Below are 18968 nucleotides of genomic sequence, written 5' to 3'. Positions count from 1 at the left end.
CACTCCGTCTCTTCAATATTCTGTTTTGTCCTTTGTTTCTGCTTCTGCCATTTTGATCTACTTTACTTTTCTCTGCTTTCTTCCTTCTCCCCAGGATTATTTCACTCACACAGCCAGCTTTCATGTGTCAGAGATCCAAAGGGCATTTTCCCAAGTTTGAAACAATTATTACTCACTGTTCTTCTTGTTAAATATGAAAAACAGGCAGCAGATGCATTGACAGTACAATTCACATCCAATTCTTTGTCTGGCCAAACATTTGCCATTAATAAGCCTTTTCTGAAAATATCTGCAAAAATACAGTCTTGATTACTGCTGGCCTCATTGAGTTCCCTTGCTTAGAAGGGAGCATGGAAGTGAGTTACATCGGACAGTTAAAAGCACATTCAGTGATGCCAACATTTACACAATGAAGTCACCAAACGACATCATATTCTCCTACACTGACTCACTTCCTGCAGTACAAGAACCACCTCCTAACTTTTAATGCTAGGTGTGTCACTTTCCCCCAGTCACAGCCCATTTCATTCTGGTTATGGCAGTTTCCATTTTTCTATCAATGTCGTTACAGGAGCCCAGCCTTCGTCCTGGATGCACTTTTGAGGCATTAAATAGACAGAGGAAATGGAGCAAACAAGCGGCAAAAGTAGAACGTGAGAAACCTGCTTCTTTGGAAATCTTAGTATGGATCTTTGTACCAAGTCAGGGCTAGAATTGATCAAATATTTGCGGTTGAGAGGAGACAGAAAATTTGAAGAGAGACACAAAAATAGGCAACATTAAACAAATTCCTTGGTTTACCACACTGGCATTTTAGGTTCAATTTGAATCTGGATTCAGTAAGAATCTCGCAAGTAGTCCTTTGCAACCTATAAGAGTGATTAAGACAGATAAGTTAACCACTGTAGGAAATCAAAATATCAATGAGATAACTCCACCTGATTCTTTTGTTTTTAAATTTGTTATACAATGCCTGTGATACGTATTTAAAAACAATGATTTTAAAAACAAAAATTGGGTGCCAACGTTTGAACTTATAGTGAAAAGTCTCTAATCCACACAGAGTCCAAATTATGCGTACAGGTAATACAGACATACCAATAACATTTTTATCTCAGCAAGTTGCAGCTCCATCAGCAGTGTTTACAGCCATCACAGCTTTCTGGGATAATTCGACCACTTCTCTTGGCAGAATCAATAAGGTTGGTTTCAATTAGTTGATTTCCTGACACAGACCCCGCTTTTATTTACAGTCAACATATTTTTACTAGGAAATGCAAGGGGCTTTCCAGCTGAATGTTAGCCTGCTTTCTCTATTCCAAAACCATTTTAAATGTGTGTTTGGGATCACTGGACCTGTTCGAATATCCAACTGACTCCAAGATTCATTTACAGTGAGATTTACAGTGAGGTTGAATTTGTTGTTCATATTGTTCATAGTGGCTGCTGTATTATTCTTTTAAGCTTGAAGGAGTCCATTTAGAGCAGGGTCATGCTTCTTGGTCAGCAACCCTAAAGTCCATCACATTTTAAAACTAGCTTTACTGTACATATAGACTCTGGTGTTTCAGCATCTTCCAGTTCATCATAGCTGTGTGCCTTGGTTCCTGAAGTGGTTCCTAATTGTTCTAACTGAGTTTCTTTCATCAAAGGGAGAGATTTTGGGTCAGGTGGCTTATACTGAAACCCAAATGGGTGTTTGAACAGCTTTTTGATTGCTACAAAAAAGTCTGTGGTTTCTCTAAGCTTGCTAAAGAAGATTAGTGGCTTGTAAAAGTATTCATATCCCTTGAACGTTTCCACATATTGTCACATTATAACCACAAACATAAATATATTCTATTGGAATTTTATGTGAAAGACCAACACAAAGTACTAAACAATTGTGAAGTGGAAAGAAAATTATACATCATTTCTTTTTTTTTTACTAATAAAAAACTAAAAAGGGCATTGTGCAAAATTATTCAGCTCCCATGAGTCAATACTTTGTGGAACCACCTTTTGCTGCAATTACCGCTACAAGTCTTTTACGATATGTCTCTACCAGCTTGAACATCCAGTGACTGAAATTTTTGCCTATTCTTCTTTGCAAAACAGCTTAAGTTCAGTCAGATTTGATGGAGAGCATTTGTGAACAGCAGTGTTCAGATCTTGCTACAGATTCTCGATTGGGTTTAGGTCTGGACTTTGACTGGGCCATTCTAACATGTTAATATGTTTTGTTTAAACCATTCCATTGTTGCCCTGGCTTTATGTTTAAGGTCGTTGTCCTGCTGGAAGGTGAACCTACACCCCATTTTCAAGTCTTTTACAGACTCCAACACGTTTCTACCAAGATTGCCCTGTTTTTGGCTCCATCCATCTTCCCATCAACTCTGACCACCTTCCCTGTCCCTGATGAAAAGAAGCACCCCCAGAGCACGATGCTGCAACCATAATATTTGACAGTGGGGATGGTGTGTCCAGAGTGATGTGCAATGTTAGTTCTCCACCACACATAGCGTTTTGCATTTTCGCTAAGAAGTTAAATTTTGATCTCGTCTGACCAAAGCAACATCTTCCACATGTTTGCTGTGTCCCCAACATGGCTTCTGGCAAACTGCAAACAGGACTTCTTATGGTTTTCTTTTAACAATGGCTTTCTTCTTGCCACTCTTCCATAAAGACCACACTGATGATGGATTGAACAGTGCTCCGTGAGTTGCCTAAGCCTGCTTTAAACTTCTCCACAACTTTATCCCTGACCTGCCCGGTTTGTCCCTTGGACTTCATGAAGCTGTTTGCTCCCCAATATTCTCTTAACCAACCTCTGAGACCGTCACAGAGCAGCTGTATTTGTACTGAGATTAGATTACACACAGGTGGACTCTATTTAGTCATTAGCAATCATCAGGCAACTTCTGAAGGCAATTGGCTGCACTCAGACTAAAGGAGCTGAATGCTTTTGCAAACCACACTTTCAGTTTTTTTATTTGTAAAGAATGTTTCAAATCATGTATTATTTTTGTTTCACTTCACAATTGTATATCACTTTGTTTTGGTCTTTCACATAAAATTCAAATAAAATATATTTATGTTTGTGGTTGTATTGTGACAATACATTGAAAGGTTCAAGGGGTATAAATACTTTTACAAGCCACTGTATGTAGGCCTGTATCATATTTACAAATTTTTTATATGGGATACATCTTTTGTCCTTTTCCTTCTCGATGTCTTTTAAGTAAATACTTAAGAAATTTGCTGTCATGTTCAAAAGAAAAAACATTGGAATCTTAGTGAAAAGTCAAATTTCGGAAGACACTCAGAAAGTCACCATATTTTAAAAAATGACAAGACTTTCTGGCTTTTTGGAGGGTGAAAATAGATAAATCTGTGGAGGTTTTGTAAAGTGAGCCTACTCTTGAAATAAATACCCACATGTGTGCTAATACATCAATTCAAAAGGAACATAATGAAAACACATGAAGCCAATACTAAGCATCACTGATCAACAACGAGGCAAAAACGGCATTTTTCTAAAAACTGATGTATGATGTGTGAAAGAGCTGTTCTGTTTTTGGATACTGACATTTAAAATTACGCAGGGTTTGGCTTATTTAATTTCTAAATTACACATATGAGCATAGAATCATTTTTATTTTAACCATGTGATAATGCCAGACAATCTAATCATGTTTTTATACCTATTTTCTAATCAACCTTTTTTAAATTTTTTCTAGCTTAATATCTGCGGTATTATTATAAAGCAGTTTCTGTTGTCCACTCTGTGAAATATACAATATATTGTCTAAAGTATTGGATAATCCCTCCAAAACAATGATTTCTGGTGTTCCAGTCTCTTCCAAGAACACAGGTGTACAAACCCCAGAACCTAGTAGGCATGCAGACTACTTCTACACACATTTGTAAATGAAGGGGTTCCTCTCACGAGCTCAGTGAATTCCAGCAGGTTCCAGGGACCATAATAGCATCCCACTCCTGCAACAAGTACAATTGCCAAATTTTCTACGCTGCTAAATATTTCACAGTTCATTTTTTTAAGAAAGTGGAAAGGATAGGTCACAAAAAACATCACAGACCAGGGATGTTGATGGCACATAGTAGGGAGAGGTGGCCTATTTGAATTTGAGAAGAGACTTCAAGCCAGGCCTTCTTGTCCAAGATTAATGTCTGACCTCACGAAAGGCCTTCTGATAGAATTGTAAAAATAATAAAATCCCATAAACACACTCCTTAACCTTGTGGAAGGTCTTCCCTGAAGAATTAATGCAGTTAGAGCTGCAAATGTTGTGCCAAAATCATATTAAACACTGTGGATTAAGGATTGTATGTCACTCAAGTACGTTTGTGTGTGAAGGCAAGCAAGTAAATACTTTTAGCAATATAGAGTATCTAATGTAATATTTACTAATTTACACTGAAGGGCAGTGGTGATGAGGACTTTATGTATCACCCTCCAACTGGGACAGACTCACTCAGAAACCCTGTGGGATTGTGGGTAAATATAAATGGTCATGGGAATAAAACCGGCCCTACGCAGCTTACAAGCTGATATAGATTTAACCAGTTCAAGATCAACGCCCGGGCTTAGGGAGACTTTCTTCCTTTCTCTCCCAAGGGACATTTTTCTGCAAAATACAAACAAATGTGTTCATCTTTTTCCCACTGTACAGCTTTTTAAGGCAAACATTTGCTGTAAAATAACTGGTTACATGAGATTTTGATGCTCAGAGAGTTTTATTTTTTAATCCAAAGCCTCAATGTCTTCTCAGGGTTAGGACTATATTACTGCAAGCCCCAATAATCTGTGTGTGTGCATTGTTTGTTTGCAACACTAATCGCATAATTGCAGCTCATGGGTGAGAAAGAAGAGTGAGGATTAGAGCACCTTTGTTTGTAGCTGTGAACAGTGTGGGAGCTCAAGACCCGGTGCCACACAAAGACAAAGGAAACCAGGAGGAACATGAATAAAAAACGCCTGTGAGTCTCAGAAAACTGTACACATTTCTCAACAGAGACAATGATATTTCTCTTCTTGGTTGAATGAAAGGTTCGAGTGTTCGAGGGTATAAGACCAGTTGCCACTGCACATAGGCACCTTTTCAATCCTTAATATATTTCAATGCATTTAGACCACCATTACCATTTTCCAAACATATTGGACGTTATTATTCATATGCTCCAAACAAGCAACCTGAAGTGGGTAAGAAGCACAGCTGAAGTCTTTAAATCATCCTGTGATCTTACCAACAACCATATCGACACTGACTGGAAACCCAGAACTGATGAGCTGTATTAAACTATATTAAAGTAGATAAATAAATCATTAGTCTAATAATCTATCAATACCCCTCTGAAAGATAAATCACTTGACTCTGCTTTGAGTTAGCAATTGACATTTAAAAGAGGAGATTTATGTATTATCTCAGGATTAATATTTTTAAAGGGAAGAAACCGACATGGAAAATAGTAACTTTAATCGAAAGGAAAAGTCTATGCTGAGGAAAAATCGATGCTAACATGAACTAAAAAAAAAAACAAGAATCAAGTCTTCTATAAATCAGCAAAACAAGGCTAAAGAGCTTACAAACAAACTTAATTTTACACACAGCTTTTTGAGAAAGGGTTAATCAGTGAATGGGCTATCAAACGACTCTTGATCTGTCAGAAGAAAAAATGGAAAATTATTTTGAATTTTATTTGGGGTGTTAAGATCACTTTAATCCAAGAGGGAAGGGGAAAGGGAGGAAGGAAAAAAGGGACACCCTATGTTTTGTGGTTGCTAGCATAATCTGTTCAGAACCTTGGCCACCAGGCGCCAAAGTTGATTGAATACCCTACTAGTCAAATGGTGATGTTTATTTTGCTGGAACCAACTTGGACAGCTGGTCTTGTGGTTCCATTAGCTTAGCCTCTTCCTTTTGCCTGGAGAACCTGTTCACTTTTCTGCTCTAACAGGGCTTCGGTTTTCCAGAGGTCTCTCTAAAACTGCAGGCTGGTCTCCTCTCACTATGGGTTTCGAATGTCTGGAGGCTCCTTATCGTTGGAAAAAGATATTCAATGTTCAAACACACATATAACATGTAAATAAACAAAAAAAAGAGTCTTACAATAGCTTAACTAGCTACAATAGCTATGGGTCGGGTCTGGCTTCATTCATAAACAAAAGTACCCTGAGAGTTCTGTCTGTGTCTCTTTGAACACAAGACAGCTGTTTGGAAGGAAGGCAGTCATCATGAGAGACTGATCAGCCAATCAAAAGGAGATTTTAGTGCTTTTGATGGAGAAAGAAACATTATATAACTAAATGTGGACTTCTTTGATGGCATCTAAGAGATAGAGCATGTACAGATTTGAACAATGACCCTAGTCACCATAAAGGGGGTTTTAATATAAAGAAAAGAGATGGGAAGATCAGAAAAAGATGAATTATTTTGAGAAGTCAGCTTATTATTTTGGAAAATAAAAAAATATGCTTAACTCAAGGTTCATTTTCGCTAAATCATGAAAGCCAGCTGGGTAGCTGAAGTGGGCAGAAGAGTCTGGAGATGAAGTCAAAATTAAGAGGTTTGTGTAACTATAAATCATTTGCAGTCTGAATGTGAAACAAACTTTTCATACCCACATTTTAGGCACAGAAAGTGTAGTTAAAGCATTAGCATGGGGAAAACATCCGATTAGACATTTAACCAGTATCATATTTAAAAGAAGTGGTACAGATTTTAACAATGAATTCAAAAAGAAATGTAGATAAAAAAAACAAAAACAAACTTGGAAAATAGCTTTTTAATGAAAAGAAGCGAACTGCACACAAAAACTCCCTGGGCAAGATTTAAACCCAGGACCCGTCTTGCTGTGAGGCTACAGTGCTAAGACCTGAGCCACCCACGGGGAAAAATTATATAAGTTTTAGAACGCCTTTCTCATTTTATGGTTTTCTTTTCTTTATGTTTATGACCAATTAAATTGTACGTAGATTCTCAATGAAGGCATCAACACATATGCAATTACGTAGCAAACAAAAAATTGTAAAATAACTTTTAATGTGTTATATTTTAGACTCCTTAAAGTAACACCCTTTGCTGTGATGACTGAAATATTATCCTTTAGGTGCCTCTCAATGAATCTCTGGGAAGTTCTTTCAAGACTCTTTGGAAAACTATTTCAGGTGACCACCTCATGAAGCTCATGGAGAGAACGCCAAGAGACCAAAGCAGTCATGAAAGCAAAGGGGGTCTATTTTGTAAAAATATAAAATATAAAAATGTTTAGAGTTATTTTACACTTTTTGTTTACCACATAATTTACATGTGCGCCTTTCACCGGTTTGTTATGTCTGGTGAGAATCTATAATTTCAGTTTGTGAAAAATTGAAAAAGGCGTTCTAAAACTTTTGACCCGTAGTATATATATATATATATATATATATATATATATATATATATATATACAGTATATATATATATATATACTGTATATATATATATATTAAACTCAAAGGTGTTTCAAGCTGTTCTTGTCAGAGCCAGAGCAAGTTACTTTTTAAACTTTCGAAATTAGCTTGACAAATAAATTCTTCCTTCCACTTCAATCATGATGTAAAACCTATAATGTGATTATAAGCACCATCGGCGTGTAAAAACAGGGAGCGCCTTCTCATCCTTTTGTAGATGACAGAATCCCCCACTGCACTCCTTTTCCCATGTAGCACGTACACATTCTTCAGGAAGTCAGTGTTTGCTTTTTGCAATTAAGGCTCTTAGCTTCTTGTTTTTGCGTTCTCCCAAATAGGTCCACATGATCAAAGATATGGCTGACTTTTGTTCAGAATTTCCCCTTTCACCTCCCAGAGATTTGACAGATTATTAAGTAAATTACAGACTAGGTAGCTGTTTATTGGCATACATAATCCTGCTCTCAAAAAGAAAACAGCTATTTGAGGCTTCCATGTAGTGCACGGCTGACTGGGTTATCAGGTAGGTGAAAACAAAGGTAAAAAAAACCAAACAATAATCTGCAAACAGTCTGAGTTTCACTTACAGGCTCTCATGAACAAGTCAATCTCACAATGGTGGGAAATTTATTTTCTAACAGGGTATACAAACAGGTGGTGTTTATCCTTAAACATCTGCTGTGTGAGCATTAAGGAGAAAAGAGGAGTTTTATTTCACCTTATGATGGCTAATAGCTGTGAAACAGAGATTACTTTTCAACTGAGTAATTACTACTCAGAACAATGCATCATTGTGAAGTGTTAAGTATTTTTCCAACATTGCCTCAGTTTGAGAGTTCTCATCCTTTACCTCCTGCATTTCTTAATTTTGAAACTCTCCTTTGTCGCATCAGTATTTACTCCCTGAAATGTAAGGCACGACCCCACAGCTAGGATTTATGTCTGGGGACTGAGATGACTATGGAAGAACTTCGATTCTGGCCATATGTTTTAAATCGTTATCCTGTTGAAAGAGAAAATGAGGGTTTATTTTAGTTGTGCAGGTAGAGCTCAACAGAATTTGTTAAATAAATCACCTGCATTTCAAATATTTTATAATGCTATGCACTTTGACAAGGTTCACATGGCCTTTGGAAGAGAAATGGGCCGACAGCATGACAGATCCTCCATCATTCTTACAGTTAACAGATGCATACTTTGTTGTCTTTGTTGCCAAAAAGCTGTTTTGTCCCATTTGACTGAGGCACACGGTTCCAGGCATAGTCCCAGTAGAGATGGACAAACTCTACACTTGTTTGTGATGGTAGGACAGAAAATGACTCTGAAGCAACCAGTTGCCATGTAAATCGCTTGGTCACCCCAAGATGGCACTCCTTGCTGTAGTTCTCTAACAATGAACTTTAGAGGTCATTACTAAATAAAAGCTGAAACTGAAGGTTAATGTAGACTTTGTACAAGACAAGGTGGATGAGCAGAGGTAGATCAGATCTCTTTGTTAATCCAACCATTTATCCATCCATCCATCCATCCATCCATCCATCCATCCATCCATCCATCCATCCATCCATCCATCCATCCATCCATCCATCCATCCATCTCACAAAAGGGCTGATAATCATAATCTCTGTATAAATCTTATTATTCAGTCTGCAGCCTGCAGCCCATCTAGCTATTGTCCCTCCAGCTGCCAGTCAACACTTTCTCACAGTGATTATAGTTTATAACCCAGCAGTGACCCAGTGACATGTGGCTCCATCTCACATCAGAAAAAAACATTAAATCAGTGACTTCAGAAGCAGACATAAGAAGACAACGCCAACACCACCAATGACAGTAAGATCCTCCACTCAAAGCAGACAAGAAATAAGCTATGTAAGAAAATGGAGTAAGAACATAGTGTGATATTCTGTAGAACAAAACTGGATCTCACAGAAGAGAAAAAAATAAAAATAAACCTAAGAGCATTGAGTGACAAACATGTAGAAAGTGTGGCGTCTTTTTTCTTACATGTTCATGCACAAATTAGATCAGGGGTTATATACCTTTCTGCCCAAAATCATGTTTTAAATTTAATTTTGATTTCTGGAGTTCACCTCACAATCTAAGATCCTCTAGTTGGTGTTTCAAAACCTTCACTTGGACCTTTGTAATAATAAAATGACAGCTGTCTGTTGCAAGGTAAACCTATTTCTAAAGACATTCCGACAAGTTGTTTATGAAATCCTTCAGATTCAGCTGCCATGAGCTCAGTCTGCTCTCACTTTTTGTATCTTTTAGTTTCTTTCAACAAACAGCTTTTATTTTTGCACAGAATACCTTACATGTTCTGACACCCTTACAGGCACACAAACACAAACTGCCTGTTTCAATGAAATTCATCAGTTGCCATTCACTTCAGGATGGCACAAATAAATCACAAAGTTCAGTTTGTCATGTCTGGTTTATTTTTCACCTTGCTTAACCAAAAAGACAAATGATTATTCTTCTAGCTGGATTTCTTTTTGTTTTGTGTAAACAAAGCAACCTAGATTAATGCTAGATTAACTTAGAGCTAACCTTGGCTACCACTGATTTGTACATTTGGACCAAAAATACTGCACTGTAAAGAAGCTGGATGATATGAGATCAGAGTTAACTTTCCAAGAGACAATATATCTTAAAAGGTACTTTTTCATTCTATTTAAGTCCCAGAAAACCAACAAATCAGCAAGTCTTTAAGCAGGATGCATAGAGGCACAGCCTTGCTGGAAGAAGGTCCTGGGTTTGACTCCTAGCCAGGGGTCTTTCTGCATGGAGTTTTCATGTTCTCCTCGTGCATGCATTGGTTCTCTCCGGGTACCCTGGCTTCCTACCACAGTCCAAAAACATTACTGTTAGGTTAATTGCCATCTATAAAAACCCTTACGAATGGGTGTGTGCATGGTTGTTTGTCCTGTGTGTCTCTGCGTTACGCTGCGATGGCCTGACAAACTTTCCAGGGTGTACCACAGCTCTCTCCTGTAGACTAATGGAGATAGACACCAGCTCCCCCGCGACCCTGTACAGAAGAACCAAGTATAGAAAATGAATGGATGGTCTTTAAGCTGTTTTTAAAGGTGGTTGGCAGGACTTTTCTGACTCTCTGAAAGCCTTTGGAGGCAAACCTTTAAACTAGGATCTACACTACCATACTTTACATAAAGTGATGATGTAATATATGGAACACCAAATCACAACAGTCAACACTCTGTTGTTGTAAAGAGATTGTCCAGTCAACAAACAGTTTTTGCCACACAATTATGATGTAGTTACTCCTGTACAACAGTGTAATGTTTTATTGGTCAATCAGTGCAATAACTGATTATAGTTGACACATATTTTCACATCTCCAGGAGTTGCAGAAACTCCTATCAAGCCTGACATCAGTTTCCCACACTGCATCCGCTGAGAACATTCCCGCTCTGTTTGCAGTTGTTTTGTAAATGCTGACGCTGCGTGAGTTTTTTTTTTTCTGGCTGCCTGCATCAGGGCAGGCGTTAACGTTTCTTGCTTCCCGCCCAGGTACTCAGAGGTGACACCTGCCATCCTGTTTCTTCCCAGCCTGTTTCCCTTTTGTGATTCCTGCAGCATAACAGAAAAAGACCTGAGGGTTTCGACTATTGTTTACCAACCAACCAACCCACATAACTTTTTTTCTCTCTGTACACATGGTTTGTGAGAATTATTTTGTGGAGTAATGTTTGTGAAACACCCTGCATAAGAAAATTATACTACTGCTTTTTGTGGTACTTGAAAGAGGCTCGGATTTTGTACGTGATCTACTGTTGGCTGCAACACAAGACAGCTGATGATCAAATCTAGCAGATGGTTTCATTTTCATGATTTTCCTTTCAACTGCCCCAACGCCTAATGACTTTGCATAACTGAATTTCATTAAATACTTCAGATGTGTAAAGTTTTGGTTGTTACGTGTCAGTTTAGCAACAAACGAAAAATATTTCGAAGCAGCAGCAAGCAAACAAAGTTCTTATTGCCCATTTGATGCCACTCAACTGAAGAAGGAAAGCTCAAAAGGATTTAATTGTCCCAATCACTTATGATTTTCAAAATTAATGCATACTGTTGTTAGCACTAATGCCTGGCAGTAAGAATGTCCTGAGTTCGAATCTTAACCAGAACCATTCTGCATGACGTTATCATGTTTACCCTGTGCATGCGTGGGTTTTCACCATCCCTCCTCCCAAAGTCCAGAAAACGTGTATGTTGGGTTAACTGATTAGTTTCCCTGCGATAGATTCAGTGTGTATGAGCATAGGAAAATTTGCATTTGAACATGATTCATATGACGTAATCTATCATACTACCTCTGTAATAGAATCTGAAGCAGGTGGAACACTTTTAAATATGCAATAGCTTGCAAAACATTTCATTTATCTAGGACTTTTTCCTTCAATGTATTTTATTGAGATTTTATGTTAAAAGTCAACATAAAGCAGGGGATAATTATGTAGCCAAGGGGTAAAGAAATTTACAAATAAAAATCTGAAAGTTGCTGTTTGCATTTGATTTCTGCCTTTTGTTTCTGATACCCTCCTAAATAAAATCCAGATTCACCTTCCAACATGTCTGTGGCTCTAAACATAGTGCCAGGTGTAAGGAAATTGTTTAGATCAAAGCATGTTTCTGTGCTGGACATGATCCACTCATAGTCTCTGTGTAAAGCTAATTTGAGATTGAGCTATTTTAAGAAAACCTGTCAAAACTTTTAGTCTCAAAATGTGCAAAGTTGGGATATATCACAAAAGACATGCAGCTGTAACTGCAGCAGAGATGGTCACATAAAGTATGGACTCAAGTGGTCTTGATACAAATGCATGCTCCACCTTTAAGATTTTTATTTGCAAAACAATTTCACACAGAAACAGGTTTTATTTTTTGAATGTTTCTTAAATTCCTCTGAGGCAGAGTCTGAGTCTTTTGATTCTAAGCTAGAACAACTTCTTTCATTAACGCTCACACACTGGTTTTCCATCATTGACAGTAATTTAAATGACACTAGGCAGAGAAACCAGGATACTGCAGGTTTATTGGTGGTGATGCTTTGTTCTTATCAGCTACAGACTAAACTGGTTTTCACAGACTTAACCTTTTATAGTCAGTATTTGATTTTATTTGTGCATTTTACAGTGGTCAAGACATAAACTTGTTAACATGTTCTCCACCTTAAATGTCTGAAAACTTCCCATTTAGTATAATGTTTGTTGCTCTCCCCTCTAACCCCAGACAGGCCCAGATAACAGTGAGGGCCTCTGCAGGGCGGAAGACCTCCTGATTTGGGTGAACTTGTCATCTCCTCCTTCTGTGTCTGCTCTCCTCTCAGTATAAAGGATCTCACTGTGCACGGATGGCCCCGGTCGAGAACAACTAGGCGCCTGGTTCTGACATAGTCGGACTGACGGCAGCGAGGGCCACACATGCTCCCGGACTTTCATCACAGCTATGTTCGGCCCTTTCACTAATTGCTGAAAGCTGGTCGGAGTGAGGCGAGGATGGGTTCGGACTGTAAGGGTTTTATTTAGCAGAGGAGACAGGGTCACAGCCACTGATGCTCATTAGTGATTGAACTGAGCCAGTCTCCCAACTGCCTCAGCTCAGCACAGGGATTGCTGAAACGGTGGAAACACAGCAACCAGGGAGACAGCAACAGCGACAACAACAGCGATGACAAAAGATGACCCGACAACGAAGGGACAGAAAACAGGAATTTAAATACAAATGAGATGAAAGGAACTACAGGAAAAACAGATGGATGCAGTTAGCAGAAATACAAACAGGTGTGGATCATGACTCTGTCCTAATAATAAAAAATAATCTTTGAGTATGTTTTTTATGACTCATTTTTATGTTATGGTTTCCTAAAATGACCATATATCACCTTTTTACTGATTTACAAATGAAACACGTGCATCCCAGTTAAAAGACAGTCTGCAATTTATATTTATGAATCATTTGAGCTGAATATATCAAGTTTACTTTTCTGGCTTTTTCTTTTATTTTGAGTTTTCTAAGTTTATAATACAAAACCACTACTAAAAACACCAAAGAAAACCATTTTTAGATTTAATGACCATCTGATTTAGGGCTGCACAATATATCACAAATTTATCTTCATTGCAATATTTCTATGCGTTATATCAATATATCAATATAGCTATTCATTGCTGCTTGGCCAGCAATGAATAGGCCCCCGTTTTCAAATTCCCCGTGCATTTAGATACAATTTCACCTGAGTAAGTTCCTGGGTCCACACTTTCCATAAAATGTCCTGGACTGCGACTTCCAAATCACCTCGGGATAGTTGAGGGGCGGGGTTATGTTTCAGACAGCATGTTTCAGCTCCTTCCAAAGATGCTCAATAGGATTTAGGTCAGGGCTCATAGAAGGCCACTTCAGAATAGTCCAATGTTTTCTTCTTAGCCATTCTTGGGTGTTTTTAGCTGCGTGTTTTGGGTCATTATCCTGTTGAAAGACCCATGACCTGTGACTGAGACCAAGCTTTCTGACACTGGGCAGCACATTTCTCTCTAGAATCCCTTGATAGTCTTGAGATTTCATTATACCCTGCACAGATTCAAGGCACCCTGTGCCAGATGCAGCAAAGCAGCCCCAGAACATAACAGAGCGTCCTCCATGTTTCACAGTAGGGACAGTGTTCTTTTCTTCATTTGCTTCATTTTTCGGTGTGCGAACATAGAGCTGACGTGCCTTGCCAAAAAGTCAAATTTTCGTCTCATCTGTCCGTAGGACATTCTCCCAGAAGCTTTGTGGCTTGTCAACATGTAGTTTGGCAAATTCCAGTCTGGCTCAGTTCACCTTTAATCTCTTTAGAAGTTTTTCTGGGCTCTTTTGTTGCCGTTCGTATTATCCGTCTCTTGGTTTTGTCATCAATTTTCCTCCTGCAGCCACATCCAGGGAGGTTGGCTACAGTCCTGTGGATCATACATTTCCGAATAATATGTGCAAATGTAGTCACAAGAACATGAAGCTGCTTGGAGATGGTCTTATAACCTTTACCTTTAACATGCTTGTCTATAATTTTATTTATAATCTCCTGGTCCATGTTGAGTGTGGTATACACCATGTCACCAAACAGCACAGTGACTACCTGTAGCCCTATATATAGGCCCACTGACTGATTACAAGAATGTAGACACCTAATTAATGGACACACCTTGATTTCATATGTCCCTTTGGTCACATTATTTTCATGGGTACCATCATGTTTGTCCAGGCCTGTTTCATGAGTTTATTTTTTTTAATAATTCTGTTGAAGCATGTTTGAAAAGCAATGTCTGACTTTCATTTGTTCATTTTGATAGAATTTCTATTCATTATTACCTTTGTCAGATTCAAGTTATTTCTGTAACCATTGTGGGTTTTTCTTTCATTAACCGAGGTGTACCAACAATTTTGTCCATGTGTGTATGATAGGTGGATGGACGATGAGGGGCTGTTATGGGCGTTTTTGCTGATGAAGACATTCAGCTGGACTTTGAGTTGGTGACACGGAATAATGTACCCCCAAATTGCCACAAGACTGTCGGAGCTCAACATAACACACACTAGCAAAAACAGATACGCGATAAGGTAAAACTTTTCCACGGCCTTTCAGACCAGTGGAAACAGAAAGCACACAAATTCCCTTTACTCGAGTAAAAAGATAATACCAGGTATTGAAATCCCGGGACTCCCAGCACAGTGGAAAAGTGGATAATGTTAGTGGATTATATAATCACAATGCATTCATGCTCTGTTGGGCTGCAGTACCTTATTTGGGGTGCTTGTTGTTTTGTGCAGCAGAAAATAGTTTAAGAGGCATTAATATGTTTTGGTTATTAATAAGCTGCACTGTCCTGCCACTAAGTTTTTCATTTCCAGTACAGCAGCTGTAACTAGATGCAGATTTTTTACAGTAGTAAATAGTTTTTTTTCCACTATCTGGTTTGTGTGATGGCAATAAGCCAAAAGCAGAATAGACATAGTTAATAGCATTTATCTCGCATCGTCATTAACAAACATTATCACATATCTTTATTATATAAAGCAACCGTAATGAGGTGTTGTATGATTCATGGGAAATTTGATATGCAATATAACATACAATTTAATATTCAATACCTTCCAAATGTTGCTAAGCATTATTTGTAAAGTTAGAGAAAGCACCAAACTTTCTCAAGGTGTTGCGTCCATTTTCTGAAAAAGATTTGACCCTGATTACAAGTTGTGCTCGGCTGATTGGCTTGTACTGCTTAATGCTCCTTAGACTTATTTCTTATGATTTATAATTATTGTGTTGAAGTGTTTAGAGTGTGCTTATAGGGAATTTCAAAAGGCAGGCTTCAACAAACGAATATTTTTGGGGTTAGGATTCCTTTATGATAAAACTACTTGGTCTACATCTCAAAATTAAATAAAAGTCTAATTTTTATGTATAATCATCTTCATGAAAACCTAAAATAGATTAGAAACTCACTGAACCAAAGGTCAACTTTCTATGTGAAGTGCTCACTCTGAAAACAAGGTACCCACCAGCTTCATAAGGAAAATATGACCTTTGCAGGAAAAAAAGCTTTATTTGTAATTGAAAATCCAAAACTACAGAAATAAAGAAACCAACAATAGATTGAGGAGGAACTGAAGGAAATCTCAAACACACAAGCTGGAACTGGTAAGAAAATAAGGCAAAACCAAGAGGTACATGTACCAGAAGTTATTAATGGGATTGAAATCAGGTTAGAATAATTACCTGAGCAGAAATGGCTGCTTAGAGTTTATTTGCAAGGTTTGCAATAAGACAAGTCAAACAATAGGCCTAAAGAGTTATGGGGGAAAGTTTGTGTGTATATCAACCTGTTACTACTGGTTCAGCTCTTTTTGTGTTCGCAGCCTGACTGAGGTCATGGTTTGTGAAGTGATAAGGTAGGTTTCAGGCTTGATTGTGCTCAAGAGTAAAAACAAAGATCTCCAGAAAGCATAACATTTGTTCCCTGGTTGCAGCCTGGTGCCTTTCAGAAGGAAGCCACAGTTGATTTCAGCAGTGAACAACAAAGCAATAATTCAGAGAGCCAAAGCTACTGGGGATGTTTGTAGAATGTTACCTTCACATAAAGTTAAATAGCTTATTTTAAATAGCTTATTAACGATGACCCACATGGCCTTGTCTTTCAGTGTTTAACCCTTTCTCTCTCCTAGACATGGCTACTGACTGAGCTTAACGGTAACATACTCTATGTGCTCTCTTTCAGACTCTAACCTTGAAAATTGGCTCAGAGTTTATCTGTTCTTTCTTTCTAGGTGAAACGACTAAAGGAGCTACATCCATTAATATTTACTTTTCCTTCCCATAGAAAGTACTCCTAGATCAGTGCTTCTTTGTTCTCTTTGTGTCTCTGCTCTGTTCTCTCAAACCGCCAGTCGGTCGTGGCAGATGGCCGCTCACACTGAGTCTGGTTCTGCAGGAGGTTTCTTCCTGTTAAAAGGGAGTTTTTCCTCTCCACTGTCGCTACGTGCATGCTCAGTATGAGGGATTGCTGCAAAGTCAACGCCAGTGACTGTCCACTGTCTCTACATGCTCATCCAGGAGGAGTGAATGCTGCAAGTCACTGACTAGATGCAATCTGCTGGGTTTCCTTAGATAGAAAAACGTTTTATCCAATTTGAATAAATAACTGAATCTGACTGCACTGTTCAATGGTTAGGATTAATTGGAATGTATGTACCTGACTTTTGTGAAGTGCCTTGAGGCGACATGTGTTGTGAATTGGCGCCATATAAATAAACTAAATTGAATTGAACGAATCTGTTTTGCTATAAAAAGCAAAGAAAAATCACTTTTCTTTACATTTTCAGATATTTCTAAAGAATTTCCTTTTTCTAAGTGAACTGAAATAACACAAAGAAAAGACTATTATCTAGCAAAAGACATAGCAGAGCTTTGGTTGCAGAAACCATGATAGGAAAATGAAAAAATAGAAAGCACAGAATGAAAAACTATCCTAAGAAAGCTGAACTTCAAATTAAGTGGGGGGCTCTAAAAACAAAGAACAAAACAAAAAGCCTAATTCCATAACATGATTTATTCAAAGAATATTCCTTTTAATTGATCAAAAACCTTGAAAAAATAAAGATCTTCAAATCTCCAAACCAGATACTTAAATAATGAACTTTCATATTCTGCAATAAAATAAAGATGCTGTCTATGTTTTAAAATTATGCTACCAGGGTGACTGTAAGAAAAGCGCCAAACTATGAATGTTAATCTTCTCCAAAAACACAACTGAGAGGCTAGTCCTTAATGGCAGCTCAGAGTTCCAGTACAGACAGGATGCTTAAATTTCTCCAATGAGAGCCCTCAGTGATTTATGTCAAGTCAGATATGTTCGAGCTCAGATCGGGCTTAACATCTGTCAGCATGTCATGTGCTTGCCTTGGACTAAATGCCATCAATGGGTGCCATAACAGGAATGTAAGGAACCCCAAACGTGTCTTCCGATAAACCGACACCTTGGATTGGTTGTCCCCTATTAGATTCAGAGTCTGATATCTTACTGCCAGACTTTGCTCAAGAGTTTTATTCATGTGCTAAGAGCGTGCCACAATGGATGTATGATGCTGTGAAAGAAATTATTGGCCACCTGACAGATTTATTCTGTTTCTGCTATTTTGTCACACCTACAGGTTTCAGATCATCAAACAAATCTGAATCTCAGACAAAGATAACCTAAATAAATACAAAATTCAGTTTAAAAATGTTAATTTTTATATATTAGGACAACAAACATACCCAAGCTAACCTAGTCCTATGCAAAAAAGTAATGCCCCCTATATTTATCTACAACTGCCATCAGTCATTAATGATAATTGGCAATAAGGGCTTCAGATAATGTGGAGGAATTTTGACCCACACCTTTCTGTTTAAGGTCATGCCACAGCATCTCAATCACACTTGGGTTCAAACTTTGACTAAGCCACTCCAAAACCTTAAATGTTTGCTTGTTTGAGCCAATCAGATGATTGGTCCATTGTCCTGTTGTCAAACGTTCTCCTTCAGGATTTTTTTAAAATCATGGTTCCATCAATTATAGCAAGTTATCCAGGTCCTGAAGCACCAAAGCAGCCCAGACCGTCACACTGCCACCATCGTGTTTGACTGTAGGCACAATGTACTTTTACTGAAATCCTGGTAGTTTTAGACGAGATGTAAAGAGTGAGATCTTCCAAAATGTACCATAGAATATTTTCCGAAAAGTCTTTGGGAGCTTTTTATGCTCTCCAGGAGTAATTTTGGTAGGGTAGCTGCTCCTGAGAAGGTTCACCAGTAGTCTATGATTTCTCCATTTGTGAAAAAGGCTCTCATTGTGGTTCACTGGAGTCCCAAATCATTAGAAATGTTTTTGTAAACCTTTACAAACTGATAGACATCAATTACTTTGTTTCTAATCAGTTGAGAATAAAGTGGTCAAACAAAAACGTTTAT

At 38.1% G+C, this 18968-nt stretch overlaps 1 long non-coding RNA gene across 1 annotated transcript; it reads left to right on the top strand.

Moving 5' to 3' along the window:
• The first annotated feature begins 592 nt into the window (after positions 1-592).
• Positions 593-13310, top strand: LOC124878626. Its single transcript, XR_007040832.1, has 3 exons — positions 593-653; positions 1119-1202; positions 12716-13310. It is a non-coding gene; the product is annotated as an uncharacterized LOC124878626 (long non-coding RNA).
• The last annotated feature ends 5658 nt before the right edge of the window (positions 13311-18968 follow it).

This window comes from Girardinichthys multiradiatus, chromosome 12 (genome assembly GCF_021462225.1).
Source record: "Girardinichthys multiradiatus isolate DD_20200921_A chromosome 12, DD_fGirMul_XY1, whole genome shotgun sequence".
Classification (NCBI taxonomy): domain Eukaryota; kingdom Metazoa; phylum Chordata; class Actinopteri; order Cyprinodontiformes; family Goodeidae; genus Girardinichthys; species Girardinichthys multiradiatus.
This window is presented reverse-complemented; position numbering and strand designations above follow the sequence as displayed.